Source organism: Terrapene carolina, unplaced genomic scaffold, assembly GCF_002925995.2.
Source record: "Terrapene carolina triunguis isolate 2854851 unplaced genomic scaffold, T_m_triunguis-2.0 Scaffold26, whole genome shotgun sequence".
Taxonomy (NCBI): domain Eukaryota; kingdom Metazoa; phylum Chordata; order Testudines; family Emydidae; genus Terrapene; species Terrapene triunguis.
Window position 1 is genome coordinate 4781692 of NW_020664377.1, and position 27694 is coordinate 4809385.

Genomic DNA, 27694 nt, shown 5'->3' on the forward strand with positions numbered 1-27694 from the left:
TTCCTCATTTAATGCAGGGAGTTGGTTCCAGTACTGCATTCGATTTTCAGCCCGCTTAAGCAAAGTATCAAGAAAATCCAGACACGTAAGTTGGTTCTTTTCAATATATGGGGGAGGGGGGAACTATCGGTGCCGCATCTGAGAAATGAGCTTATATTGATCTTTTTACACCAGCTTCAGGAGTGGTGTGTGTCTAGAAAACAGGGAGTGAGACGTGAAAGTTTCTGCTGTACGTGGCAATGTGCTGGGGGAGATTAAAAAGCAACAACATGCCAATCTCCAATTTCTCGTAAATGCCATTTGCTTTAGTTTTGATTTGGGGGCTAGGGGGAGTGTGAAAAGTGACTGCTTAAAAACTAATCGTAGAAGAGAAAAACAAATCAAGCCACTAAAAGCATACCCGTGAGAACAAAGGTAGCTCTCACTTGAAGCTAAATGTTATCTACACAATTTGCTCAATTAAGGAAATGGCATGCACTTTGTACTCACTTTCCTTGTTCATTGTATTGAATGGGATTTTGGCATCAACTTTGCTGCAAATGTGAAGCTTAGATTAGTTTGCAGAAAGTGAATGCTGAACTCAAACATAAATACTGTACTTACACTCAACACTTGATGCTGAAAGTTATTTAGCCAGTCTGGGAAGAGAAACTGTAACAAACCGATCTCTTAGTCACATCACTAAACACACTTTAAAGTTTCAGATGCAGAGTGCTCCTAATGATCTGTTTGTGACCAATTCACAGAGCAAGAGTCAACTGTTGAAATTATCCAGCAAATATTGAAAACCACATAAATTCAAGAAAATCTCAAGCTGCTGACAGACAACTGACTTACTGAATTATTATTTATTATTGCTATTGCAGTAGCATTTAAGGACCCCAATGAGAGGTTAGGGTCCCATTATACTAAGCAAGTAACAAGGATGGCCTGTGCTCAAAATAGCTCAGGTGCAGTTGCATAAACTGTGTAAGTCACAGAGATCAAAGTAGTCACAGGTGTTTGTCATCTTAGCTAGTGGGAGTGATTCGTACACATCCAAAGATAGGCTTTAGGAGGTATGTAAGATGATAAGTTGTTGGCATTGAGAATTTTCATGGGAGTTTGTACAGTAACTCCTCACTTAACGTTGTAGTTATGTTCCTGAAAAATGCAACTTTAAGTGAAACGATGTTAAATGAATCCAATTTTCCCATAAGATTTAATGTAAATGCGGGGGGTTAGGTTCCAAGGAAATTTTTTTGGGCAGACAAAAGGCATTATATACTGTACAGTACTGTACTGTACTGTGGTTGGGAAGTGCCCCTGGCTTACCCCATACAGGCACAGCCCACTGCAGGCAAGGACACTAGGAAGCACCTTCGCAGCAGCAGTGGCAGCTTCCCTGGAGAAGAACAGGCGCCGACTTTGCCCAGGATGCTCCAGGCCCACCTCGCTCCATTCCAGGCCCACCTCTTCCTACCCCCACTCCACCTCCTCTCCGGAGCACACCGCATCCCCTCTCCTTCCTCCCCCTCCCTCCCAAAGTCCTAAGCTTAAGACTTTCTGGGAGGGCGGGGGAGGAGCGGAGACACAACGCTTCTCTGCACTTCCCCCTCCCTCCCAGAAAGTCCTAAGTGCTGCCAAACAGCTGTTTGGCAGTGGGGGGAGCACTGGGCGGGAGGGGGAGGAGGCGGAGAAGAGGAACTTGTGCAATGCTCCCTTGTAAAGTCGCTGCTCTCCCACAGAATCTTACAAGCAGTGGACAGAGCAGGCAGCCAAACGACGTTATAAGGGGGCATTCCACAACTTTAAATGAGCATGTTCCCTAATTGAGCAGCGACGTAACTTTGAAACAACGTTAAGCGGGAGGATGTTAAGTGAGGAGTTACTGTATTCAATACGGTACTTGCTACAAATTGCTCACTTAGTGCTACTCACAGAGGTGGTATATACCAATTATAGGTAATGGAGAAACCTGAAGCACACGTATAAGTGAACTGGCATGACATTAAGAGAGCAGAATGTTTTAAAAATGTAAATATAAATAGTTACTGATCATGTCCAAAACTGTAAATAATGAACCGCCTAATTTTGGCTAAACTGCCCCCACTATTCCTCAGAGGTGAGCTTAAATCATGATCATAATCAGACCAAAGCTAGAGGAAGCTTTTCCACCAAAAAGTTCATTATCCAAAAGCTGGGAGGTTCCTAAGTCCCATTTTCAAATGTGATTGAGGCTCCCAAGTCTCACTGAAAGTCTATAGGACTTAGGCTTCTAAGTCACTTATGAGCTTTTGAAATATTGACTTGAGATAACTTGAGATAACTTAAATTATGGAGGACTTGAGTTCCTCCATCATTTAAAAACAGTTGTCAATTCTGAAAATACAGTGAAACCACATTTAGGTCTGGTCTACACTTGGGGCGGGGGGAATCGATCTAAGTTACGCAACTTCAGCTACATGAATAACGTAGCTGAAGTCGATGTATTTAGATCTACTTACTGCGGTATCTTCACTGCGGTAAGTGGATGACTGATGCTCCACCGTCGACTCCGCCTGCGCCTCTCACCCTGGTGGAGTACCAGAGTCGATGGGAGAGCACTCAGCAGTCGATTTATTGCATCTAGACTAGATGCGATAAATCAACCCCCGCTGGATTGATCGCTACCTGTCGATCCAGCCGGTAATATAGAAAAGCTCTAACATATATCGCAATCAGTCTGAAACCCAAAGGTCTGCTGCAATTTGCAATCTGCCTCTTAGCCCCAGTCTACACTACAAATTTATGTTGGTATAACTATGTCGCTCTGGGGTGCTGGAAAATCCACACCTCTCAGCTATGGGGTTAGACTGACTGAATTCCCTGGGTAGACAGTGCTATGTTGATGGGAAGGCTTCTCCCACTGACACAGCTACTGCATCTTGGGAAGGTAGAGTACCTACATTGATGAGAGAAGCTCTCCCGTTGGCGTAGGTAGTGTCTTCACTATGTGCTACAGATGGTGCACCTGCACCACTGCAGCGCAGTAAGTGTAGACAAGCTTTTACTAATACAGTGTATGCAACACAAAAATGCAGGGACTGTTGCAGCTGATCCTCCTCAGGAAGCCAAAGAATATTTTCAAGAAGTAACAGTTGCCTTTTTCACCTAAATTAGGTCATCGAAACATTTTCAAAATTCCATCAGTCGCTTGCAAAGATTCTCCCATTGGTTAGTGATGTTCTAATAGAACATTTCTCAAGTGGATAGTCCTCATGCAAAGTGCTCCTTCAGTCCTGCGAAAAGTCAAATGCCTACTGCTGAGCTTTCCTCTGATGGCACGAGTGTGCCCATCTTCAAGAGAAGCCAGCTTGAGAAAACTAAGTACAGGCAAGTCTCATCTTACGCGGGGGTTCCATTCCGTGGTTAGTGCGTAAAGTGAAAACGCGTATAGTGAAACACTCATTGAGTTCAACGGCGGGCAGAATCGCCCGCACTACAGATGCAGTTTTTATATTGTTTTTTTTTTCTTTTTTCCCGTTTTTGCCGACCGCGCAAAGCTGAATTCGTGCATGTTAAATGCGCCTAAGATGCGACTTGCCTGTAACATTCTATTCTTTAAGAGTAGGCCAGCTGGCTCCCGCTCTCACTGTGCTATGTTCACTTTGTTTATAGTTGATTTTATAGTTGCTTGTTTTTTTCCTCCTTAAAGATTTGCTTCCCTCTTTTGCTCCATCACCATCTGCCCCCTCCCTATTTGATTCCCAGCCCCACATCTGCTTTTGTCACTAAGGCCTTGGCTACGCTTCCAAGTTAGAGCGCATTAAATCAGCCCTGGGCGCCCTAACTCCTGAGGTGTCCACATTGGCAAGGAACGTAGAGCACCTGGACTATGCAGCTGGAGCGCTCCTAGTAATTCACTTCCACAAGAAGCATAGAGCTTGCTGCGCCCTGGCTGAAATGCCCAGGTGTCAGTGTGGACAACATGTTGCATTACAGCGCTGTGATTGGCCTCCGGAAACATCCCATAATCCCCTCAAGTCAAGTCACCATTCTTGGCATTGTTTTGAACTTGGCTGCAGGCATGTGGATATCCCCTTTCAAAGCTCTGTTTCTGACAGCCGGCATGCTTATCTGCTCTGGGACGAAGTAACCATTACTGTGGAATGCTGCTGCTGAGAGTGTGTGTGAGAGAGAGAGGTGGGGGGAAGGGAGGCTCTGCTGCTGTCTGAACTTACAAGACAGCATGCTGACACGCTCTTTGCCCCCCAAAACACACTGTCTCTCCCCCCACAGACACACAACACACTCCCTGTCACATAGGGTTACCATACATCCGGATTTTCCCAGACATGTCCGGCTTTTTGGTCCTCAAATCCCCGTCCTGGAGGAATTTCCAAAAAGCCAAACATGTCCAGGAAAATAGGGAGGCATGGAAAGGGGACTGCCTCCTCCCCGGGCTCCAACTTTCCCGGCTCCCGCCGCTCTCCACTGCATGCCAGGGCCGAAGCAACTTCCCTAGCGCAGCAGCAGCCGGAGCCCGGGGAGGAGGTGGCTGTGCGCTTGGATGCCACCCGCCGCCTCTGTGCCTCCGCAGATCAGGGGAGTTGTTAGTTTTGCTGCAGCCACTCGCACTCGGGCAAAAGACACTCGGGGGACCCCGAGTGCGAGTGGAGTGGCTGCAGCAAAACTAACAACTCTCCCAATCTGCAGGGGCACAGAGGTGGCGGGCGGCATCCGAGCACGCAGCCGCCTCCTCCCCAGGATCCAACTTTCCCGGCTCCCGCCGCTCTCCACCACGGCGGGGGCCGAAGCCACTTCCCCAGCGCAGCAGCAGCCGGGGGGGGGGGAGGGAGGAGGGGGAATGCGGGGGGCCCAGGGGGGGGGGGGGGGGTGGGGGCGGGGACTTTGGTGAAGGGGCGGAGTTGGGGCGGGGCCGAGGCCCCGTGGAGTGTCCTCTTTTTGCAGTATTGAAATATGGTAACCCTACTGTCACACTCCACCTCCCCCACCCCCATTTGAAAAGCACGCTGCAGCCACTTGCACACTGGGCTAGCAACCACAATGCACTGCTCTTTGTGGCGTTGCAAGAGCTGCTAATGTGGCCACGCCAGTGCACTTGCAACTGACAGTGTAAACACACGGCAGCACTTTCCCTGCTGCGGTCTCCGAAGGCTGGTTTAACTCCCAGCGCTCTACATCTGCAAGTGTAGCCAAGCCCTAAGAACCAGAATCTAATACCCTTACTCATGCTAAGTATCAACTTATTGCATGAGTAGTCACAGTTAGGTCTATGGGTCTATTTTTGCTTCCCAGGGTGAGTTCAGGTATGAGAATCTGGGCCTCAGGGTTTCATTAGGACTTTAGAAAGAAGCTCTGAAAACATTTTGTTCCTGGTATATAAGATTATTTGGGGGGGGGGAAATTAACTGGTTTCTCTCCCCCTCTTTTTTTGCTGAACTTATTTCATGACATTAGCTCCCTGTAAATAGGAAATGCCTTCCCTTCCAGTCCAGTGACAGCAATCCGTGTAGGCAGCTTTCACTGTCATTCATGGGAGGTAAAGAATCATCTTCCTACAAAAGCATGGGAAATTAGATCAGACAGTTTATGACTAACATACAGATGGCAATGGAGCTATTTTGTGTGGTTTGGCAAGTTTTGGAGGACAATAAAATTGCATAAAAGTACTTAGCACTTGATTAGACATTTCATGGACATAGTGCAAGTTCAATGGTAAAGGAGCATAGTGAATTCTGATGTGTATTATTGAATTACGTGGGAGCGAAGGTCAGCCAGTTATCAGTACATCACTCCCTCCAGATTATTTCAAGGCAGATCAAAATCCCTAGAAGCCAATTACTGGTCAGGTTTTTACACAGCACCTATTAATAATGATGACAGTGCCCCTGCCTGCTTGTCCTTTACTCAATTCTGTTTATTAGTGTGTGTAATAGTCACATAAATGTATATGTACACACACACACTATGCATTTATAATATAGACACACACAGTCCTGCTAACATTTACATACAAGTAATTTTACTCATATAGATAATCCCACTGCTGCAATTAATCACATCTTTGCACGTTCTTAATTTAATTAGGCTAAATTCAAACTACAGGATTCTCATTTCTTTGTGTACATACATGTTTGCAGGATCAGGCCCCAGGAAGAGTAAGGAAAAGGAGCTAATGTGATTTATAGATTACCTACATACAGTGAAACAAATGTAAAGTAATTTAAGTCTGACACTTCCAATTTTGGGTTTGATTTTTTTTAAATCATTGTAACCACTGAACACATGACAGCCTGAGAAACAGAGATATCGTCTAGCTAGCTATTTCAATAAAGGAAGGGCAGAGGCAACTTCACTGCATATATTCTAAAAGAAACTATTCACTAGACAAAACAGTGGGCCAAATTGTTCTCTGGTACATCCATGCAGGACCATTAACTTCAGTGGCCTGGAGCAGAATTTAGTCCACAGCCAGTATGAAGGGTAAAAATGAAAAAAACACTTTTCTAATTGCAAACTCTAAACACAGAGAGAGAAGTTTTCAAGAGAATCCTAAGTAAAGGTTAAACCAGGAATTGCTCCCACTAGCACATCTTCACTCCCTCAAGCCCTTGATATAGCATCTCTGTTGCACTGAGGCAGTGAACTGGGACACACACACACACACACACACACAGCCCTCCAGCCAAAGCCTATGTTGTCATCGATGTTAATGGCAGGTTTGCACAATGATGAAGAGCAAAATACGGCTTGAACATCACGACTAACGGGTGGGATGTTCAGAAGTGCTCAGCACTGACCCAACCCCGTTTTACCATTTTGTTTGGAGGGTGAATTAGGAACCAAGGCCACACATTTTTGAAAATTCCACCCTAAACTAGTTGTATGCAATTTTCAAAACTGCCTCAGGGCCAGATTTTTACAGGCAGTTAGATACCCAACGATGCAGCTAGGAGCTAAGTGGGATTTTTAGATGCAGTGTCTAACTCCCATTGATTTTATCTTTAGGTGCGTAAATACCTTTAAAAATCTGGCCATGGGTGATTTAAGCTCCTATGTCGTTTTGGTGCACTGGAAAATGTTATCCATTATCACCATTTATAATTTGTTCAATTCAGCATCATTTAGTAGAAACATACTTCTCTTTAGGACCACAGCTAATTCTACTCATTGTTTCTCTTGCTTCCCCATCATTTCATTGAGTCTCCCCTCTGTACTTCCTTTTGCATTTCTTTCTCTGCAGCATCTTCAAAATCCCACCACCATATAGATGGCATTCCCCCTCCACCCCCGCAGTAAGATTAATAGGAGGAAGGAAGTTCACACGTCTGAGTCATTCGTTCAGGCTGCCTGCTGATGCAAGATAAAAACACTGCATCAGTTACACTCATTCATATTTGGAACATTATTTTGCGCAACCATGAGGGCTAGAAACTTCCTATTTTTTAATTAAATCTTAGGTACTACAACCTTATAATATGCCTAGCACACTCCAAATATCATCAAGATGCATAGGCCTTTGACACACCCGCTCTATAGATTATTATGCCTGGGAGTGTTTTGACTTCCTCTAGCCCCAAAAGTTTAAAGGCATACTGGCTAGAAGAGGCAGAGTCATCTACAAACAGCTCCAGACATGAATGATCTGCTTCTGGTTTCATGTCTATTTAACTATGCAAATGCTTATAAGGAATGTGAAGATTAGTCATAGATTTTCTAAGAGACTTCTAGCTCAAAATAATTTTAGGTTTCAGAGTAGCAGCCGTGTTAGTCTGTATCCGCAAAAAGAACAGGAGTACTTGTGGCACCTTAGAGACTAACAAATTTATTAGAGCATAAGCTTTCGTGGGCTACAGCCCACTTCTTCGGATGCATATAGAATGGAACATATATTGAGGAGATATATATACACACATACAGAGAGCATGAACAGGTGGGAGTTGTCTTACCAACTCTGAGACGCCAATTAAGTAAGAGAAAAAAAACTTTTGAAGTGATAATCAAGCTAGCCCAGTACAGACAGTTTGATAAGAAGTGTGAGAATACTTACAAGGGGAGATAGATTCAATGTTTGTAATGGCTCAGCCATTCCTTATTCAATCCTAAATTGATTGTATCTAGTTTGCATATCAATTCCAGCTCAGCAGTCTCTCGTTGGAGTCTGTTTTTGAAGTTTTTCTGTTGTAAAATAGCCACCCGCAGGTCTGTCATTGAATGACCAGACAGGTTAAAGTGTTCTCCCACTGGTTTTTGAGTATTATGATTCCTGATGTCAGATTTGTGTCCATTAATTCTTTTGCGTAGAGACTGTCCGGTTTGGCCAATGTACATGGCAGAGGGGCATTGCTGGCATATGATGGCATATATCACATTGGTAGATGTGCAGGTGAACCAGCCCCTGATGGTATGGCTGATGTGATTAGGTCCTATGATGATGTCACTTGAATAGATATGTGGACAGAGTTGGCCTTGGGCTTTGTTACAAGGATAGGTTCCTGGGTCAGTGTTTTTGTTCAGTGATGTGTGGTTGCTGGTGAGTATTTGCTTTAGGTTGGGGGGTTGTTTGTAAGCGAGGACAGGGATGTCTCCCAAGATCTGTGAGACTGACGGATCATCTTTCAGGATAGGTTGTAGATCTTTGATGATGCGCTGGAGAGGTTTTAGTTGGGGGCTGAAGGTGACAGCTAGTGGTGTTCTGTTATTTTCTTTGTTGGGCCTGTCTTGTAGGAGGTGACTTCTGGGTACTCGTCTGGCTCTATCAATCTGTTTTTTCACTTCAGCAGGTGGGTATTGTAGTTTTAAGAATGCTTGATAGAGATCTTGTAGGTGCTTGTCTCTGTCTGAGGGATTGGAGCAAATGCGGTTATATCTTAGAGCTTGGCTGTAGACAATGGAACGTGTGGTGTGTCCTGGATGGAAGCTGGAGGCATGTAGGTAAGTGTAGCAGTCAGTAGGTTTCCGGTATAGGGTGGTATTTATGTGACCATCGCTTATTAGCACAGTAGTGTCCAGGAAATGGACTGCTTGTGTGGATTGATCTAGGCTGAGGTTGATGGTGGGATGGAAATTATTGAAATCATGGCGGAATTCCTCAAGGGCTTCTTTTCCATGGGTCCAGATGATGAAGATGTCATCAATGTAGCGCAAGTAGAGTAGGGGCGTTAGGGGACGAGAGCTAAGGAAGCGTTGTTCTAAGTCAGTAGCCCACGAAAGCTTATGCTCTAATAGATTTGTTAGTCTCTAAGGTGCCACAAGTACTCCTGTTCTTTTTGAAAATAATTTTAAACTCCCCCCCCACACAAAAAAAAATCTTTTACAGTACAGACTCTGTACACATCACAATTTTTAACTGAGTTTGTAACAAATTAGTGGCATAGTTGGTGCTAAACATAATTTGTGTCCTCACAACAAGGCTATAACTTGGTTAGTAACCATAGCAGCTAATAGTGCATCCCTCTTGCCACAGCCGTAGGTTGGCACATAAGGTATGTCTACACTGCACGCTCCTTTTGGCAACATGTAGAGCACATACACTACACACCTCCCTAGCACGGGTACAAATAGCAATGTAAATGGTGAGGCATGGCTTGGGTGAGTAGTGTACACACTCCAGGACCTGGTATGTACCCTACATGGTTCTCTAGATGCCCAGGCAGTGCATCCCCCATCAACACTATTATTTTTAGCAGCGTAGTGTCCTGACTCCAGCAGAGGAAGACTCCAGTAGCTCCCCGCTTCCGCTCCTTTGCCCGCTGCCAGAGTTTTTCATTGACAAGTGTAGCTACACACCGCAGTGTGGACACAGCCTGCTTTTCACTGTGGCGTCTAGCTATACACCCTACATTCTGCCACAAGTGGTATGCAGTGTAGACGTAGCCTCTAGAGTGGTCTTACTGTCACTGGTTCAGCATGCTGTTGGTTAAGTATACTGTTGGTAGAGGAGGATTTGCCATGCCTCTAACCAATTTGGCTATGTAGTCCTCTGCTTTCCCAGATCTCTGTGCAGCTGGAAATCCCAGAGTGCTTCACCCCACACGCTGCTGGTGTCATTCTACATCTGTGTCCTCTGGACATGCTGCCCCCTGCTGAAGCGCTATGGGCAAGCTGCCCATGTGTCATATTCATGTACTGTGGGAACTGCATTTTGGCAGCATAGTAGATTTGCACACAAGCTTGTGACAGCAGAAAAGCTGCTATTTGGACACAAACTGAACCATGTTACGTGTAGTTGGTTAAGGTGATCATGCCTCCAATGAGTTACAAAAATTGTAGTTGCACTTTCAATGTGGACTTATACTGATCCAAAGCAGACATCCGCACCACTCAAGAATATGAAACTATGTGCCACCGAGCTGTGTGGAACTCAGTGGTTTCACTTTGCAGGGGTTCACTTGGGCATTTTATTCAGTTTCAGTCCATGCAATTTCACACACACAGTTTCACTTTGGATTGAAACTCACAAGTCATAAGCGTAACTCAATTGAAGCCACAAACCTATGTCTTTAAACAAGTTCAAAACTAAACTGTAATTTGACCTCCTTTGGTTTGAAACCGTTTGTTTGACTGAAAGGCTCATGAATCTTAGCTAATCTTGTAATAAGTCTCATGTTCTTATTCAGGTTTGTAATGAAACCCGAGACAAGGTAAGTTGCATAAGCATGTATGTACAGGTCTTTATACCAGCATTGTTAAGTTTGGCTTACTGGGGCCGAAGATCCTCTGTATTGTTTTATTTTCTCTTACAATTCCTCATGACCGGCAGCTGGCAAGCTTCTGGATAATGGGCTGGAAGAGGAAGGGGGAGGGGGTCTCAATGCACAAACATAGAAAAAGCAAGAAGTTGTTTATCTATGGAGTCCAGATCCATTTCCCAGCTAAACATTTCTCAAAGAGGGATTATAATCTTTTGACGTACCCTGTGTGTTCAGGCTGTGGATTCTGCAAATTCACAAGGTTTCTGCATTTCCCTCTCACTCCACTGCACCATATGATGGGACTTCTGAACCAACGTACTGCTTCTATAAAAATGAACTTGGTCTCTGGGCACAGTTACTGACTGGATGGAGAAATTCGTTTCTGCTGTTTCTGGGATATTTTTGAGCTGAGGAGCTCCTTGCTAGCATGTCTGACAACACGGAGTCGTTTGTCTGCTATTTTGCTTTAGGAGTAGCAGCCAGTTCTCCCACTCCACCCTGATCAACTCTTTCTGGAACCTTTCTTTTTTAGGGGTAGATTTTAGAGATTTGTTTTGTTTTACCCCCCTAGGCTAAAGATGTTCATGCATACTCTCAAATTCAGTATAGAGCTGGCAGTTGGACTATTTTTTCATTGTAAGAGTTCCACAGGAAAAAAGACAACATAACATTGGTATGCTCCCAAACCACAGATGCTAAACTGAAAATTGTTCTGCTTATGTTGTTCCAGTTGTGCTGAACTTCATCACCCCAAACAGTGTTGCTCCTCCCCAATGTACACCGTCTGAGGTGGGCCACATCCATTCGTAGCTAGGAGGGTGGGCACAGTTCAGCCCTCATCAGAGTAAGAATTAGTTTTGTGATTTTTTGTTTTTTGTTTTCTAAGAATCAAGGCAGCAGAAGGGCCTTCACTGCACTGCTGTGTAAATTCCTCAGCTTGAACAACAGTTGGAACTGCTCTCAGGATGTCATTCTAGAATATTCTTTTGCGAGCAGGTATCTGCCACTTAGTGACTTCCAAAGAGTAAAACTAGGATGCAGCATGGTGTGGTGGAGAGGGAGGCAAACCGGGTGGGTTCTATTCCCCCCTCTGCTGCCACTGAGCTGATATGGGATCTAGGGCAAGTCACATTACCTCTCTGTGCTTCCGTTTTGGTCTTGTTTATTTAAAATGTATGCTCTTTGGGACACAGACTATCTCCACCTAGTTGTTTGGGGCAGTCTTGGGCTGGACCACTGTATAGTCTCAGCTAGGGACTCTACCATACTACAAACACAGAACAAGGAAACATTAATTCTTCAGAAGGGTCTTCATGAGCCATGGAGTCATTCCTAGCAGAAACGCCCTGAGCAGTATCCAGAGTAGGGGGTGATGATGGGATTGTTGTGCTAGAAGCTATGATACCTACCGCTCCAGGTGAAACACTGCTGTGCTTGGTCTCCAATACGTTCCCACATGCCTGTTGTATAAATTTTGAAAGAATATATGTGCCAAAAGTGCTAACATAACCCAGTTGTCAGTGTCTAACATTAAACAGTGTTGAACAACGTTTGGCACACAGGGACCTCAGCCTGCTTAGCACTATGACAAACACACTATTAATTTTTTCAGCCCTTTATTAAAGATACAGAAAAGAAGGAAAGACAGTTAAAGCATTTGAAATGTAAAAAGTGCTAGATAAAGCTTCCATTTTAACAACACCCCTGCCTGATCCCCTTCCCTTTAGCTGGAGAGCGGCTTTAGAAAGAACCCTCCCCCATTTGTTTGTCAGTCTTTCAGATGGTACAAAAGATGGTAATAACTGTCCTCTTTGGGAAAAAGAGAAGAAGTTAGCCCGAGGCCAGTCCATCTAACTATCATTGTTGCTATCCGATTCCATTGTTGTAAAATATGCAGTCTTGGGCAGCTAAGCTAGACTCGTATTAGAGAGATAGGAAAGAGATATGGTGGGAAAGGATCACATGCCAAATGATGTTCAGTATTTAACTGAAGCTGGTGGAGGTGGTAATGTCATTGGGTCCCTCTCTCTAGCCTGGTCTGGTCAGGACAGCTCTCAGGATCAGGGTCGCAGAAGACAGTTGGTGTGGCAGCCATGATAGCGAAGCTCACTCTAGTAGCCTATTTTTCACCCCAAAATCTCTTTAATGACACAAAAAAGGAGCAATAGTGGAAAGTCCATCCCAACATTATTTTGTCCACCGATCAGACCAATTTCTGACACACCATTTTTGGTTCACTGATAGGGCCCTACCAAATTCATGGTCTATTTTGGTCAATTTCATGCTCATAGGATTTTAAAAATCATAAATGTCATGATTTCAGCTATTTAAATGAGAAATTTAATTTGTTGTAATTGTAGAGGTCCTGACCCAAAAAGGAGGTGTGTGTGTGTGTGTGTGTGTGTGTCTAGGGGGGAGGGGGTCGCAAGGTTATTGTAGTGGGGTGGTTGTGGTACTACTACCCTTACTTCTGAACTGGTGGCAGCGCTGCCTTCAGAGCTGGAGAACAGCAGCTAGTGGCCAGGAGCCCAACTCTGAAGACAGAGCCACCGCCAGCAGCAGTGCAGAAGTAGGGATGGCACGGCATGGCATGGCATAGTATATTGCCACCCTTACTTCTGCGCTGCTGGCTGCAGAGCTGGGCCCTCAGTCAGTAGCCGCCACTCTCCAGCCGTTCAGCTCTGAAGGCAGCACAGAAGTAAGGTTGGCAAGACAGTGAACCCCCCCCCCCACCCCTAGAATAACCTTGCAACCACTCCTGCAACTCCCTTTTGGGTCAGGACCCCCAGTTTGAGAAACACTGGTCTCCCCTGTGAAATCTGTATAGTATAGGGTAAAAGCACATAAGACCAGATTTCATGGTTCATGATGCATTTTTTATGGCTATGAATTTGGTAGGGCCCTATTCATGGATTTCCACTCCCCTTGTTTACCAGTCATAATTTTAACAGTCCTTGAAGCAGATCAATAGGCCTTTTTGTTTTAGCTAATTCAGTCCATTTCCCTTTTGCAACTTTTCCCATCAACATTTATTATGATAAGATATCACAATCTATGAACTGACACTCACTTTTTACAGTTGAGCTCACAATTAGAGTACTTTTGTAGACCCCGTTATCACAACACGCCTCTGCTCATTTTAAGAAAAAATGAATAGCTCACATGAAGAAGAGGGTTTCTGTGGAAAAGCCATTTACAAAATGCTTTGAGAATTTCTTGTGGCAGGATAAAGCAAGCCCAAAGGTCGGAACCAGCAAACCAACCAAGGCAAGGGATTTTGTCCATACTGTACTTCTGACATGAAACTAAAACATTAGGATTACTAACATATGATATTTCTACTAATCCTAACAGAAGAAAATCCAGAACAAATAAGAGGTAACATTTACATTCATTACAGAAGAGATTTTTCATCCTCTCAGGAATTATACACTGGAGTCCAAATTCAGCAAAACATTTAAGACCATCTCTATTCATCAAAGCTTTTAAACCCTTGTTTAACTTTAAACACAAGCTTGAGTCACATTAACATCAAGGGGACAACATACACTTAAAGCTAAGTGCAGGCTAAAGTGCTTTGTGAATGGGCACAGACTGCTGCATCAGGGCTTGAATGAGGCTTCCATATTATAAAACAAAAAAGTAAAAACAAAGGCGTGTTTTAATAAACACATCTATCAGAAAACGACTGCTAGCAAATTGCAGTTGCTTGAAAGATGTGGATTTAGATCCTCTTTAGTTCAGCCACTTGGCTCCCATTTGTTTCATGTTACCCTGTGGTTAGTTTAAAGTCTTTGTGGGTCTTGTGGTGATGACGGCTATGTAAGGGAAAGGAGGTGCTGTTATTCTGCATCCTGCTCCTTTAAACAGAGTCTTTCTGACTCATGAAGGGCAGCTGCCTTTTTCTGTGTTTCACTTCAGATGTGGAATGTTACAGAGAGAATCCGTGTTCCCTCACTCGCTCGCATACGCACGGAGGGCCAGACCATCAGCCAATATAAATCAGTGTAGTTCTCTCCATTGGAAGAGGTCAATGAAGTGTAACCAATGGACACGAGATGAGGACCTGACTTGGATACATTAGATTGTTCTCTCTTTGTCTTAATCTGAAACAGAAGTAATCTAGATTTGGGGGGGAGGGGAGGGGAGGGAGAACAACAAACAACAACAACATTATTTGTTCCAATTATTCCTGCTTCATGCCTTTTTGGTAACTCACAGCAGGAATAAAGCCAGCTTAACCTGCTACCCAGGAATTCCCCCTGTGGAGGGGCAATCCCTGACTGGTATAAAACCACTGTATCAGCTCCATCCCTCATTTTGTAGCCTGGGATAAAGGAAGCATGTTGGGGAGTGGCTGGCTGAAAAAGGGGGCATGCCTGGAACGTCGTGGAACGCCAACTATTCTTGGCTTTTAGCAGCCAGGTACAGGTTAGAGCAACCTCGGGGCTGCTCTAGTTTATACCAGTGATCAGTCCAATCCCTGGCTGGCCCCAGAATCTAGGAGCCCTCAGAGATGATACAGAAACATTTGCACCCCTCCCGGAGACCTCTCCAATCACTAACAAGACTTCACTGAAGAGATCTGCCAACTTCGTGGCCTGGGATGGCATGGTCACATTGATCAATCATCCCTTCTGGTTACAGTGATGCTATTGTCCTGCCAGAAGACCTCTATCCCTAAAAACATAGGGCAAGACCAAAAAAACTGCTTTCCTGGTACACAGCTGCTGTAGGCACGACTGGATATCACATCTTTTAGTGCTGTAAGAAGTTACACACAACATTTCAGCAGAGGATGCAGAAATACTTCCAGATGTTGCAATAAATTAAATACCTGTCAATCCACCTCTCAAAGCATCCACAGGGTCTAACCTGAGAGGCGCTGAACACCGTCTGCAAGATTCTTGCCACCTTCTACTCCCAGTGCTCAGCATCTTGCAGAAGGCAATCGGCACTTCACGGGATTTGGCCCTCTGTTCCCAATTGAAAGCAAGAGAAAGAGCAAGAAAGGAAGTTAATCTTTACGCAAAGCAGTACAGTGGATGTAAAAAGTCAGCAGCAGCAGGTACTGAGCCAGGAGGTACTTCAGAGGCAGCCAGTCAAGGAGAGGAAGGAGTTGGGGAGATACAGCCAGAATGGGGATCCCACATAAGGGCTGCTCAGAGTGGGAGGAACGGTGCTGGGGTTGCCACCACAGTCAGTGTCCCATTGACTTCAATGGAACCCTGCGCATTCTTAACGTTACAACACTTACGTAAGCACTTGCACTGGTTATGAAGACCTCAAACCTGCCTCACCTTGCAGCCCTATAAATCCCTGTAAAACTATGGAGGTTTTCCCTTTAGACCAGTTCAGCTATTTGAAGACTTCACTGCAGTTACCATTCACCTAGTCCAGGGGGAGAGAGAGAGAGAAAATCAAACCAGAACCCCAGCATAAGGCCACAAAGCTAGCACCAATTAATGATCTTTTCATACAAGATTAGGACCAGAGAGCTGGGGGAGGGATAGCTCAGTGGTTTGAGCATTGGCCTGCTAAACCCAGGGTTGTGAGCTCAATCCTTGAGGGGGCCACTCAGAGGGATCTGGGGCAAATTCAGTACTTGGTCCTGCTAGTGAAGGCAGGAGCCTGGACTTGGTCCCTTCCAGCTCTATGAGATAGGCATAGCTCACCAAATGCTTCCTATTCAAAGTGATGCTACACATGGTGTCAGTTGCCAATCTTCTCTGGAATTATTGTTTAATTCCGGGATATTTCACTTGCCTAACCCTTAGAGTTTGTGCTGGTTGGAAATACAATACAAAACTAGTGTGAAAAGGAAAATTAAATTAGATTTGTATCTACTTTCAGGGGGGTTTCCTAGAACATACACCTAGGCCAACTTGACATTTCTGTGGTTTCACTTATATTATACCATCAAACAATATCAGGCACTTTTGTGCTTCTCCTATTTCTCTGAGAGAGTCACTGCTCTTCGTCACAATAGATACTGTGGTTTTAAAATTCAATTTAATTTCTTTGTAATGCTATTTTTAATAAAACTGTCATCCTGATGTGGTCCAGGCATCCCCTGAATACGTCTACTAATGCAAGTTGAGCCTAGTATTATAATGGTGTCTGGGCTTCTCTCAAATAAAGGCTACTAACAGTGCTAAATACTGTAATGATTCTTTGAGATTAATCCTCGGTGAAACAAATTTGGTAAAGCCATTCTTGAAGTCCCTACCATATACCACCCCTTAGTTTATTGCCTGTTAGTTCACAATGGAGTGAAATCATTAAGTTAGATGCTACTATAGTAGAAGAGTGGCAAAACAAGCAAACAGGGATAATTTTCATTGACTCAATACAACCTGACCATTTGCAACTATCAGTTATCCAGCTTGATTATTTTAGTATGTACACTTACTTTCAGATGACAAATGCTATGTATCCCAAATTGCTTTACAAGATTAAACTAATACACTGTGCAAACTACAGGGTAGTACTGAAATGCAGGTTATGAATGATATACGGGTACTTACTATGAAACCTTCCATATAAAAGGGCAGATAGGGTTTTGCCCAAAGAACTTCATAAAAACTGGTTACAGCAATTGCACCTGGACAGTTGTTTCTATGGGGTTTTATGGGTCTTTTGCCTGGATAGACACTTTCAGAGAAGCGAACTCTGGAGGACATTGGTTATGGTTGAACCTCTTAGACAAGGTGGATTTAAAAAAAAAAAGTGATTTTTAACATAATCAGATTTTAAAAATTTAAATCAGATTTTTTTTATTTAAAATTAAACAATCTATGTTAAGGTCTAAATTTATTATAATCTATTAAGATCATTACATTAGAAAAATAATTTAAAACATTACATGTTTGCTGCCAAAGTTTTAAACAAAGTCAAACCATTAAACTGGTGGAAGTCACTTGCTAAGCTCCTGGAACCAGAGTTTGTTAAAGTGCTAAATCAGCTTTTGACAGTAGTGCCCTCTTCTGCAGATATAGAGAGATTATTTCCTTCATTTCAGTTCAATGACTAGTTAATTCAAAGTTTAAAACTAAATTGGGAGTTGAAAAAGCAGGAGAGAGTTTGCTTTTGACTTCCAATCTCTGAATAAAAGGAAAATCAGTTGCATACATACAAAATGGGAAATGACTGCCTAGGAAGGAGTACTGCAGAAAGGGATCTGGGGGTCATAGTGGATCACAAGCTAAATGTGAGTCAACAGTGTAACACTGTTGCAAAAAAAAAAAAAAAAAAAAAGCAGACATCTGTCTGGGATGCATTAGCAGGAGTGTTGTAAGCAAGACATGAGAAGTAATTCTTCCTCTTTATCCTTCACTAATTAGGCCTCAACTGGAATATTGTGTCCAGTTCTGGGCGCCACATTTCAGGAAAGATGTGGACAAATTGGAGACAGTCCAGAGAAGAGCGACACAAATGTTTAAAGGTCTAGAAAACATGACCTATGAGGGAAGATTGAAAAAATTAGGTTTGTTTAGTCTGGAAAAGAGAAGACTGAAAGGGCACATGATAACAGTTTTCAAGTACATAAAAGGTTGCTACAAGGAGGAGGGTGAAAAATTGTTCTCTTAACCTCTGAGGATAGGACAAGAAGCAACGGCAGTTTAGATTGGACATTAGGAAAAACTTCCTAATTGTCAGAGTGGTTAAGCACTGGAATAAATTGCCTAGGGAGGTTGTGGAATCTCCATCATTGGAGATTCTTAAGAGCAGGTTGGACAAACACCTGTCAGGGATGGTCTAGATCAGTGGCTCTCAAAGCTGGTCTGCCGGTTGTTCAGGGAAAGCCCCTGGTGGGCCGGGCCGATTTGTTTACCTGCCGGGCCCACAGGTTCGGCTGATCGTGGCTCCCACTGGCTGCGGTTTGCCGCTCCAGGCCAATGGGGGATGCGGGAAGCGGTGCGGGCCGAGGGATGTGCTGGCCGCCCTTCCACTGGTGCTGCCCACCTGTAGGCAAAGCAATGGGTCAGAAAGGAAGTGGTTTTCTTGCTAGAGGGCTGAATATAGCAGGGTCTTACTAGAGTTTCTCCAAGTTGAATTGCATGTGTACAATTTGGCTATTATTCATTTTCTGTGTCCAGGGTAATAGGACTTTGTGTACATTCTGTAACTAAAATTAGACTAGGAGAAAAGACATGGGGAATTTGTGTGACTAATTGCTCCTCAAAAAAGAAGCTAGCCCACTGCAAAGTCCCCAAATTGGCTACCCACTTGGCAAAAGGAGCAACAATAATTGGTCACTGCTTTGTTTTTGCGGAAGGAAGCCCAGTATTGGAACTTGGTTGCAGTTCAAGGGAGTGAAAATCTCCAGAGGAGCATGGCACACTTCCTCCCAGCCATTATCCATTCAGTTTCATACAAAAAAAAAGCTAACAAAATATTCCATGGCCTAGACTTTGGTCAGCTTGAAAGCAGTCTGTCATTAGTTTCATAAATAAAGTTTCCCTTCCACTTCCTGGGAAATTCCCAGAGAATTTCCCTTTGACCATGTTTTTTTTAAAAAAAGAGAGTAAGATATGGATTTCAGAGTACAAGGTTGGGGGTTTTTTCCCCCCTCTTTTTGTGTCTGGACTGGTGACATTTGTTGAGGGGATTTTGTAGTCCAGCAGCTAATTTTAGCATCAAGCCTGACTGAAAACTTATATTTGAATGAATTAAATAAACATTATTTAAATTAACAGAAAATTTAAAGAGCCAGTCTTCAATCACGGCACCTCAAGAAATCTGCAAGCTAATTACAATAATTAGAAGCTGACAATTTGACATTTTTAAAAAGCTGAAGTTGAGTAGAAATGCTCACAATTGGGATTAATTGGTTATACAGGTATTGTGTTTAGAGGCAGCTGTTGCACTTGCTTGGGGGTTGATTCTGCTCTGTCACACTCATGTAACTCTGGAGTAATTCCATTGACTTCAGTGCAGCTACTCCAGACTTACACTGCTGTGATTGTAGATATTTATTCCTAAGTGAATAAAAGGTTTAAAAGGAACACGATATGGGCACAAAATTTAACTCCTCCACTTGATTTCTCTACAAGATTTTGCAGTATCCGTGTAATTAATTCCCTTTGCAGGATGTGGTTACTTCACCAGAACACCCCCACCCCTCCAAATAGTTCGTTTTTCTTCAGTTAATTTCTCTACGCAACACACACTAATATTAGTGTCAATATAGCTCAACTTTACAATAGCAAATCATTGTGCACACGAGATAAAGATACACGAGTGAGGAAAATAGTCTAATTCATAAAGTTTTAAGAAGCTGTCATCAAATGTGAGCAAAAGAGAATTTAAAAAAATCAGCTGTGTGCTTGTCACCTTCAGACGTACAAAGTACAGCTCTTATTATGTAAGCACTTAAGCAGGTGTGTAACTGGACTCATGCAAGTAGTTCTATTCACTTCAATGGGGATATTCACGTCAGTAAAGTATAAGGTATGTGCTGAAATGTTTATAGAATCTGGGCCTTCAATAATTTAGTGGTACAGCACTTAACTAAACCCAAGATCAAAACACTCATGAGCTCGGAGTTCCAGCGCTAAAACTGACAGCTGGCCTCTTGTTATAGGGAGCTGAGCCAACATATAAGCTTTTTGGAGACCCGACCCTTACTCTCATGCGCCTCCCCCACCTTACATGTGCGACTGAATTAAATTATTGCACACAGGAGCAGCCAACCTGGGTGACAGAAATATCACTAGGACAAACTATAGTTACTGGAAAAAACTGAGCGTCTCAGGAGACATTCAAGATTACAGCTAAGCATGTGACAACAGACAAGGATAGAGCTAAGAACCTCCAGTTCAGGCATCCTGATTCAGTTTTCATCTGTGCCAACTTGAAGAGCCAGCTACTGTTAGTCACGTCACTTGTCACACGTTTTAGACAATTAAAAATGGAGCGAAATCTATGAGAGGCGTTTTTGAAATGCCTTTGGACGACCAATCTCTATATGTCTAACACAGAAATGCTAGTGGCAGGTACTGGCGAATGAAAAAGATATCAAATGGATTTGAAGCTGAGCTGGTAACTCCCTCCCTGCTCCCATATGGCCTACTGTGGTTACCCCTTCCTTACAGCAGGGAAACTCATGACAGAGAAAAGAAATGCTGCAAGCACATACACACTTTAAAAGGGGAAGGCCACGCTTTTCAAATATGCCTAATTTTAGGCATCCAAAAAGATGCCTGATTTTCAGAGGTGTTCGGCTCTCAGTTCCCATTGGCATTGATCAGAATTGTGACAGCCCAGCACCTCTTAGAAATCAACCCAATTGTTAACTTTAGTCACCCAAATTTGAAAATCTTGGCCTAAGGGTTAAATCTCTAAGGCCTTGATCCCACAAATATATATGTATGTGCTTACATATATAAAATTAAGTATTCCTATTGAACTCCATGGGGCTCCCAACATCCATTAAGTTAAGTACATGGATAAGTCCATATTATGTAACTGATATATTTTTAAAAGAAATTCCATACTGATTTAGACAGTGTCTTCCTAAAACAAAAACAACCTATCCAGAACATGAGCTAGCCCTTAATTCCACACGAATGCCCCCTACACTGGTTACTACATCTTGCTGCTAACTCCTAGAGACCAGCAGCTCATTGCATTGTTTTAGAAAACTTGTTAGAACCCAGTAAATAAATTTGAAGCTGCAGCTGCTTTTGAAACCAGTCAGTCACACCGATACCAGCAATCAGCATTTGTCCCTGCTCAGATTAATACAACTCGCAGTCTAGTCCTTAGAGATTTCCGGTTCAGTTTTTTAAGCCATGAGCTTTTGAGATAAAAAAATCAAAACCCTTTCAACGATCTTCCCTGCTATTCATTTCATTCCTCCAGCGCACAAAGGAGTTTGGAAATGACAGAGCAGGGGCCGCAGAAACTTTCAGGGGAAGAAAAGGGAATCAGAAGAAAAAACAAGTTCCTTTCTGGCTGTCAGAGAGAGACCACAATAAGGAACAAAATCTTCTTCTGACTTCCTTTAAAGTTTCACAAAAGGGCAGGAGACCATCACATGTCACTAGCCTCTGGAAATAAGTCTAGTCCTACAGGCACAAAGCAACACATGGACAAAACATGCTTCTTGGGATTCTGTTTGTAGGATGGATTTTCAGGACTCTCCATGGGATATTAAGGACTCTGGACTTTCAGAAACCCAGAATAATTGACATCAGGAGAAATACACCAATCGTTGTGTTTAATGACACACTAACCTGTCACACAAAGGCGGTCACCAAGTCACAAGCAGTTTCTCCCTGCAGGTCTGAAGAGAAGGTGGCCCCTTCTTGTCTTCTTTCTGCAACAGATTGGAGAAGCAGGGAGTTATTTACTAAATTGTAACTGCTATCTCTGGTGCAGATGTGCTATAAACAGATCCCATTTTTAAAATATGGGATGTAAACATTCTGTAGAATGGAGGGCTTGTGAGAGGCATAGGATTGATTGTCCTGGAGTCTGAAGTCCAGAAGAGGTTCACCACAGGCAGCCACAGTGCAAGCTTCTTCATGTACTCTCATACCAGCGTGCCTCAAACCTTCCCTAGAGGGACCTTCACAGGAGAAGAAAGTAGTTCAGTCTCCATTCCCATTCATGCATTTGTCTCTGACCTGAGATCAGCCACACTGGTGGCGCTTGAAGTGGATTTCATGGCCCACTGAAAACTGAACTCAGACCAACCATTTCATAAAGACCACTAACCAGCCATAAGATTGTAACAGCTTTTGGTCACTACAAATGAGGGCTGGCTTCAAACCATTTGCGTAGTAGTGAGAAGTAGCATCCTTATTAGTTCCCTAAGCCACCTAGACCCTCTCCATTTTTCAAACCTGGCCAGAGACAATTAATAGGATGAAACCTTATTCAGAAATCAAAGAGCAAGGCCAGGAGAGTCCCTGTGAATTTGTTTCCTCCTCTCCTTTGTCTGGTGCTCCCAGACTGTGTTACTTTGAGGGCAAACTGCAAGGTTTATCTATTTTACCTAGCTTTTTAGGAGCTGTGTGTGGAGAGGTGGAATACAGGTTGTGGGGAGGGGGAAAATTTAATCTGATTGGGGAGGCTTTTTTTTTTTTTTTTTTTTGAGGGGGGCAAATGTGAGTTCTGCACAATCCTATCAAAGTCACTCATGTGTGTAGAACAAAGCAGCTAAGGGCTTTGGAACTTCTGCAGAGTTTAACTTATGGCTAGAATTTGTGATTTCACATCATTCCTATATCCTTTTAAAGTGATCCCTTTGTCAGTTTCAAACAGCACACTGATGTCTGAAATATTCTTCCTTATAGTGACCTTTCAGAGCCAGATTGCAGTCTGTGCTAAGAGGATTTAAAGCTGCTCTAAATGGGCAACTGGGGATTCCTACAGCATGGAGAAATCTCAGCAAGCATAGAGCCAACACCACCAACCCCCTTCCTTCCCAGTATAGGGGCACATTAGGGGTGTACTGAGGAAAGGAGCAAGCATGCCCAGAGTATGCTATATTCTGGGGATACCCAGCTGGCATGACAACCCTCTACAAGGCTATCACAAACCACAGCAATTCTGAACAGCCCTGAGATTGTTGTAGATTATGTCAGAGGCCAAACAGCCTCCAGGATTGAGGGGAGGGCAGAAAGGTGGCATACATCACCTTTATTCCTCCATCCCACAGAGGGCCCAAGCTCTGCTACAGTGTATCTGAAGACTGAGCGCACAGTCAGTGGCTGGCCTTTCACTTTGGGTGACCTAGTCACATTTGACAGCATGAGAAATAGCAGTGCTTCACTTTGGAAGCATCAAAGAAAATACAGCAGATAATCCTACAAGGCTCTCATTTGCTGAGAAGCTGAACTATGCAGTAGATAAAATTAATAAGCAACAGCTGCCAAAGCCCTGTCCAAAGCCTGGAAGTTCCCAGAAATTTACCTTCAGATTAGAGTTAACTTCATATGCTTCTGTGACTTTAAAAAAAAAAAACAATCCAAAACCAAAAACCAACAAAGTGATTTAAGATCAGAAAGAGTTATACCTTTATGGATTTTGGCCAGTGTCTTTGTCGACTTGAGACACATCTGTGAAAAATCTCATTGAATGAGCCGCAGTGAATGACCTTTCATTCGATTTACAGGTTTCCCATGCTTAAGAGCAGGCTGGAAATATTGCCAAGTTTCAGTATGGACTGCTGAATCATCAGAGCTCTCTCAGAGAAGCCAGATCTGGAGTTCTATTTGCACGTTCACCAGTGAGTGCCCTTAAAGCCAGATACTAAGGTAAGAGGATTGTGTTGGTTAAGACAGGTGTAACCCACCTTCTGGGTGTGGTGTTCTGCCCCATCTAGTGACACCGAGACCACTTAGAGAGAAACATTAACGAGTCTACGCTGCAGTCTTAACTAACAGTCAGTTGGCTTTAGCTCATGCAGTAGAGGCTCATGCACTAAGCTCCAGAGATTACAGGTTCAATATCGCTCACCTAGGTCTGTCGGCGTTACCCAGGCAAAGGGTGTTTGCCATGAAAAACCATAATTTTTGCAGCTTCTTTTAATGGGATTGTAGAAGTTTGACATGTCTCTCCTAACTTTAGTGTCATGGTTTACAGGAGCAGGTCACTAAGCAAAAGAGTTTTTTTAAAAAGTTTGAGCAACAATGATCAGACAACTCTACTTTCTCTTAAAAGCCAAACAACTCAAGAAAATCCTGAAGGGACTAATTAATAACCCACAAATAATTGCACTAAATGATGCCCGGCAATTCCCTTCTTGGTTCTCTTAGTCCAACTACTAGGGTTTCTGGTTAACCCTTTTGAAAGTGTCAGTGTCTTATAGAGTAGAAGTTCGTTCAGTTTCACCACCACACTGCGTTGAAGAATCTCACTGTAAACCAGCATTGCTTGGCGGCGTGGCAGACTGCCAACTCTTCCTCTCAGCTTCCCCAAAGATATCAGCCCTCTTAAGGGCGGTGTGTGCCCACTGTACATTACTGGAGTTCAGTTTACTTTAGAGGTTCTATTAGAGCCACAGCTGACTGTAGATCAGGACTTTGTAACCAGGGAGGCACAACACAAAGATGGCTCATGATAGGGCCACCCTTCCCAGGTCCACCCCACCCCAGCACCCTACCAGCCTCACCAACTGAACCCACCCAGTATCCCCAAGCCAACTCTCATTTCTCACCCAGACCCTAACCCCCCACCCCACCCCCAATCATCTGCAGCCAAAGCATTTGGGTGTATTGCTGCAAAAAGCCACAGCTAGATTTTGGGTTCTGGGTGAAAAACCACTGTTTTAGATGATAAGGTATCAAAATGTGACCAAAACTGATACATCACAGTAGGAGCACACTATACCAGCTCTCTATGATCTGCTGACCCACCATCCAATGGCTGCTTATTGATTCCTGGGTCAAACATGGCCTGGAACATATCTACCTAAAGAATTATTTTTCTTCCTGTTACTCTGACAGTTCTAATCAGCAAAAGTTCTCAGGGGAGTTCCCCTGGGTTAACTGAAGGGAAGGTTGCTGACGGGCTGTTCTTGTATCTATGTCAGATTAGGAAAATAGATTGTATGTTTTAAAAGAAATTATTTTCCTATTGTCAACATGGGGCATGAAGAGCCCATATAGCTTTGGAATTTACACCTCCCCCCCCCGCCACACACAGTATGAAATAATCTGAATCTATCGATCTCCAGGCCAGGATACAAGGCCCACGTGTTTTTTCAGGCATTTGGGAAAGCTGTGGGTAATTGTCAAGCTGTCTGACTCAGTTTTATTGCTGGGTTAGGCTAATTTAATTAGCTTCTAGAATTGCAATTTTTATATGGTGCAATATTTTAATTGCTGTAAAAGTTGCCTAGGGCTGCTGAAAAGTACTTTTCCATGTTTTAAATTAAAATAAACAGTTTCCCTTCAGAAGGTTAGGGTTAGTAACAAGACCTGACTGGCCTTTACAATTGTTTTGGGAATTACTCTTCACTGAAAACCCCACCACATTTTGGTAGTTTTTCAAATGCAGGTTAAGAAAACAAAACAACACTTTATAAGACTGAAATGAAGGAAGTGTTGCTCCATCTTGCACTGTTAAAAAACATCTATCAAAAAGAAGAGAAGGAGTAAGGGGCTTAATACCATAAGCTAGTTAGTGTCATCTTACGTGGCATTTTAGAACCCTTAGATGTGACAGCGTAACTGGAAATCATTCATTGTAAATCCTGCTTTATTACATATATCCATAGCGCCTAGGAACCCGGGTCATGGACCAGGGCCGCATTGTGCTAGGCATTGTACAAAGAGAGCAAAAAGACAGTCCCTGCCCCTAGAGGTTTACACTCTAACAAGTTCCCTACCTGAAATGCCCTCTTAGGCCTGATTTAAACAAGAACATCGCACTGGTTTAACGAACGGTATTATTTTAAACCAATTTAGTGAAGCAGTTGCAAACCCCTGTGTGGACATTTATGTTGGTTTAAGAATGTTTACACTGTTTTAACTAGATCAGCTTAAAAATCAGTCCTACAGTTAAACCAGTGAAACTTTCTCATGTAGACAAGGCGGTCAAGACCTTGCTTCTCTTTACACAAAGCTTGAGCGTCAGAAGAAAACTAACGGGAATACAGTGAAATTAGGCTAGATATTCAAGTGATGGATGATTTACACATGCTTAAGATAGAGATGGCTTGCATTACCAGGCTCCTTGTTTTCTAGCTTTTTATAGTCATATCTATGAGAAAGAAGTCCTATGGGGCTTTTAAGTGGAAGCAAATCAACTAGAGCTGCAACAACTCAGAAGAATGAGCAGGCTTGGTTTAAGTAAAAGCCTCCCCATTTATTGGGTTCTTTAGCCTGCACCTATGTTACTCAAGGAAATGACATTTGAAAGGTCACTAAGGGTCTGTTCCAAAACCCACTGAAGTCAGTGGGGAGGTTTCCATTGACTTCAGCGAGTTTTGGGGAAAATCAGGCCCTAAGCAAGACGTTGCATTGAAAAAAGAGCCAGGCCTCAGAACTGTTGCAAGCAGGTGCGGACTGATTGACTTCAGTAGAGTTACATGCCCTTCCAGCAGTTTGAATTTGCCCCAAAGGGCCTATTCTCCTTGCTGCTACAGCCCCTGTGCACAGAGGTGGAACACCCAGCCAACAGCAAGTCCCTCCTGTGCAAGTGGAATATTTAGGCATGGGGGACGGGACACTGCAGCAGTCCCTGTGACAGCATCCTTCTTCCTCTGGTATGAGTAGAGAAAAAAGGGGCATGGCCACGGTATCTGTACATGGGGCTACAGGCAGTCAGGTCTCACTGGGGCTGAACTGGCCCCTGCATGAGGGAGTAGCAAAGGTGGCATAAAAGGCACCTTCCCTCTTGGGGTCCTGTGCTAAGCACAGCTCAGCCAGACTTGGGTCACAAGAGTTTAACGTTCACAGTTTTTAACCTAGTGCTACCAATGGTCTATATAACCATGTGTCAGACGGAGGGCATCTACTGTAGGGTCTTAGAGGCAACTCACATAGCTCAGAGGCACACTACTTGTGACCAATAGACGGCAGCACTGCTGGACTGCAGAGAGCAGGCTGGTCAGCTGGAACTGGCTTCCAGTTGCTAAGATTCATTTATTGAGAGGAGGAGAAAAAAAAAAACAGCCAAGTTTTCGTAATATTTCGTCACACAAGGAAGTGCTGTAGCAATCACTAATGGGAGGGGAGGCAGCCACAAAGACAACCTCATTATTAACATGTGGTGCATACTACTAAGAAGTCTGAGTCTGAGACAAGCCCTGTGCCAAGTAGATAGCTAAAACAACAGGACAGGTGCAGGGAAGGAATTAATTCAGAAAACTGTCAGCCACACCCACGATCCACTTATCCTCCCCATAAGGCAACAAAGAGAAAACACACCATCATCATCTGACAGTGGACAAGATGAATTTTTTTTTTTTTAAGGCTGAGCTAACCTTCTTTGAAAAGAAGCGAGACAAAACTGCCCCACCCTGTAGATGTTTTCTGAGATCTCCAGCATGAAGGAAG

The 27694-nt window shown here is 43.5% G+C and overlaps 1 long non-coding RNA gene across 1 annotated transcript; it reads left to right on the forward strand.

Annotated features, from left to right (window-relative positions):
- Positions 1-27694, forward strand: LOC115271193. Its single transcript, XR_003899804.1, has 3 exons — positions 1-85; positions 23806-23947; positions 27611-27694. It is a non-coding gene; the product is annotated as an uncharacterized LOC115271193 (long non-coding RNA).